The following is a 4,186-nucleotide window of genomic DNA, read 5'->3' as shown; positions in this document are numbered from 1 at the left end:
ACCTGTTCCAAAGTTTTCGGGCTGACTCACCGGGCTATTGAGTTATATGACTTAAATCGTCCGTATCCGGTGGTCGGACATATGCCATGATTCCAGATCTGAACCTATTATGTTTTCATCAATATATGTGAGTTCTTGATCCTATCTTGTAAGTAGTCACCTACTATGTGTTATGATCCGGCAACCCCGAAGTGACAATAATCGGGACCACTTCCGGTGATGACCGTAGTTTGAGGAGTTCATGTATTCACTATGTGTTAATGCTTTGGTCTGGTACTCTATTAAAAGGAGGCCTTAATATCCCTTAGTTTCCATTAGGACCTCGCTGCCACGGGGGGGGGGGGGTAGGACAAAAGATGTCATGCAAGTTCTTTTCCATAAGCACGGATGACTATATTCGGAATACATGCCTACATTAAATTGATGAACTGGAGCTAGTTCCGTGTCACCCTAGGTTATGACTGTTACATGATGAACCGCATCCGGCATAATTCTCTATCACCGATCCATTGCCTACGAGCTTTCCATATATTGTTCTTCGCATTTTCACTTTTCCGTTGCTATTGTTATCACCACTACAAAATACCAAAAATATTACTTTTGCTATTGTTACCTTTTGCTACCATTACCACTACTATCATATTACTTTGCTACTAAACACTTTGTTGCAGATATTAAGTTATCTAGGTGTGGTTGAATTGACAACTCAACTGCTAATACTTGAGAATATTCTTTGGCTCCCCTTGTGTCGAATCAATAAATTTGGGTTGAATACTCTACCCTCGAAAATTGTTGCGATCCCCTATACTTGTGGGTTATCAATCTGCTACCTGGTTAGAGCTTGACGCCATTACCCGCTTTGCTCTCTGGATTGAGACTCCGAGATGGTACGCCGACCTGACAGTGAACATGCCCGATTTAGTGAAGTTCCATGCCCTGTAATCTTCTGTACCGATCCCTCCAATGACAATTTGCTTGATATCTGCCGCGTCCGTGTTCGAGAAAATCTTGTCAATCTTCCTTTATCCCATCCCGAGCCCTGCTCGTTTAACAGGTACGCTACCTTAGTCGCTTGGGGATCAAACTCAGCACCCAGTGGTGCTAAGCTGCCGCTGCGGGGAATCCAATTGTCATGATACACATTAATTTTAGTGCCATCTCCTACTCTCCAGACTAGTCCATGCATTAACAGATCCCTGCCATGAATCAAGCTTCGCCACGTATATGAGGCTCCTTTCGGGCATGTCGCTGACATGATATCCATGTCTTGAAAATACCATGCCTTCAGCACCCTCACGCATAGAGATCCGGGCACCGTGAGGATTCGCCACACTTGCTTTGCTAGGAGCGCTTGGTTGAACAACTCAAAATATCTATACTCCATTCCTCCTTCTCTTTTGCGAGTGCACATTTTGTTCCATGCAACCCAATGGATTTTTTGCTCGTCGTTGGCCGCTCCCCACCAGAATTTCGAAGAGATAGTTTTCAGTTTCTGGCACATCTTCTTGGAGAGTTGGAAAACACTCATACAGTAAGTCGGCGTTGACTGCAACCCCGACTTAACAAGCACTTCCCTTGCTGCCTTCGACAAGCCCTGTCCTTTCCACCCAGACACTTTCCCCCTCGCTGCCTCTCTGACATGTTTGAAGCATCCATCCTTAGACCGTCCAACCGTGGTGGGGAGACCTAAGTATTTCTCATTGAGAGCCTCCGACTGAACTCCCAACACATTTTTAAGATTGAGCTTATCCTCCTCACTGCATCCTTTGCCAAAAAATATGGACGATTTTTGGAGATTAACCTTCTGACCTGATGCATTCTCATGAACCTGCAAAATGTTTCTCAAGCAAGATAAGTTATCCACTGAAGCTTCCAGGAAGACAATGCTATCATCAGCAAATAATAGGTGTGTAATAGTGGGGGCAGTGCGCCCAAAAGACACCCCCTTTAGATCCTTCTCATGTTGAGCTTTCTTGAGTAAGGCAGAAAAACCCTCCACGCAAAATAGGAATAAGTACGGAGATAGTGGGTCCCCCTGCCTTAACCCTCGAGATGGTAGAAAACCTTGGGACAGGTCTCCATTGAGCTTGACCACAAACCTTGCCGATGTTACACATCTCATCACCATGGCTGTCCAGGCTTGAGAAAAACCAAATTTGAGCATCATCTTTTCAAGGAAGGGCCACTCAACTCGATCGTAAGCTTTCATCATATCTAATTTTACTGCGCACAACGGTTTCTTCCTCTTCCTTTTTCTTATTGCATGCACGCATTCGTAAGCCACGAGAACATTGTCCGTAATCAGCCTCCCTGGCACAAACACGCTTTGCTCCTCAGAGATCATAATTGGTAAACTCTTCTTCAATCTGTTAGCGAGTACCTTTGCTGCAATTTTGTACAAAACGTTGCACAGACTAATTGGTCTGAATTGAGAAAGAGAGTCCGGTGATTTTGTCTTTGGGATCAAGACTAGGATAGTATCATTGAAACCTTCCGGAATCTCTCCTCCACTCAAAAAATCTTTCACTGCTTTACAAACCTCCTCCTTTATCAAAGACCAGTGTCGTTGATAAAAGAGTGTCGGTAGTCCATCCGGCCCTGGAGCTTTAGTTGGCCCCATCTGGAATAGTGCTCTCTCAATCTCCTCATTCGAGATGGGGGCCCCAAGCTAGCTGTTCATGTCATCAGATACACTCACAGGTATATTGTCCAGAATTCTGTCCATGTTAGCTACACCCTGAGAGGAAAACAGCTGCGAGTAGAAGTCCCTTGCCAGCGCCCGCATACCTTCATCATCAGAACATCTGGATCCATTTGGGCGGAGTAGATATTTGACCGTGTTTTTCCTTCACCGGTGAAAGGCACGGTTCTGAAAGTATTTGGTATTTTGGTCGCCCGCTACCAGCCAGTCTACCCTAGACCGTTGCCTTTGCATTATCTCTTCACGTAGATATAGTTCATGCAATAGCTAGCTCCTGTTCTTTAATTCTTTGCATGTCGGCTTTCAGATGTTTTATTTGCATGCGTACTGAGCCAAACACTTCCTTTCCCCACTTATGCATGCTGCCTGACACCCGTCCCAATTTCTGCAACATGTCTCTCATGTCGCTAGCCTTATGGCCATCCGCCTCCCACAACTCTTTCACCATACCCTCATAATCTTCATGCCTTGTCCACATCTCCTCGTACCTAAACCGCCGTTGTATATTTGGCCTGCATTCTGCTTCTTCTCGTACACTCATAACCAAAGCCAAATGGTGTCATGACATGCTGCACCGTCGACCCCGAAAAAGAAAATCAAAAGGTGGAATAGACACCTATTTGAAATCAGCTTAGCCGCGGAAGTTCAATCTGCATTCAAGCCATTTTCGTTTCAATTGGCTGAAGCATGTTCAAGTGTACCTTAGTGATAAAGCTGATTTTGCGAAACAACTTTGCCAGTGAAGCAAATCCACAGATGATTCGAAGCCAATAAAAACTGAAATAAACATACCGTTAGTGCTCTAGCTTAGTTTTCTATTTCTTTTTCTTTCTATGTGACGGAGTAAACGAGGAGAAATGATAAAATCGTATCTTTACACAATCCAACACATTTTATTAAAGGTTGTACATCACTCATCAACTAATGAATCAAGCTTATATTGTTAAACCATTCTGTAACGAGGAGTATTTAGCTAAAGCAGGACTAGTAGTAGATTACAGTGTATCAAATACTCGCCCTGTATAAGATACGTTTGATGAATATACTGAGCACCAATACAAAAGTTCTTGCGTTTTTTTTTTTTTTGAGGATACAAAAGTTCTTGCGTGGAGAGGTGGGTGGTGGCGGCTCAGCCAAAGCCGTCCGTTCCCCAGCACCCGACGAATTTGCTGCCGCCGCACGGTGCGAGCCGCGACGCACGTGACCGAGGCTCGGTCGGTCTAGAACCATCGGAGGCGGAGTGCGAAAGCCCACGAGGCCCAGGCCACGGACGGACGGCGCAGCGGCCGAGCCGAACCGGGCATGCGGCACGCCGCCGCATTGGGCGCTGGTGCCCCACCCCGTCGCCTCCTCCTTCCTTTCTTTCCCTGCAGAGTCAATGCCCTGGTCAAACCTCCGCCCGAGCATGTCTTCCTCCTGCCCCTCCTAAGCTTCCGCCCCCTCTGCTCCCCTTCCCTCCCCCCGCCGGTGCAGGCACCCGCATTC

Source organism: Triticum dicoccoides, chromosome 2A (genome assembly GCF_002162155.2).
Source record: "Triticum dicoccoides isolate Atlit2015 ecotype Zavitan chromosome 2A, WEW_v2.0, whole genome shotgun sequence".
Classification (NCBI taxonomy): domain Eukaryota; kingdom Viridiplantae; phylum Streptophyta; class Magnoliopsida; order Poales; family Poaceae; genus Triticum; species Triticum dicoccoides.
This window is presented reverse-complemented; position numbering follows the sequence as displayed.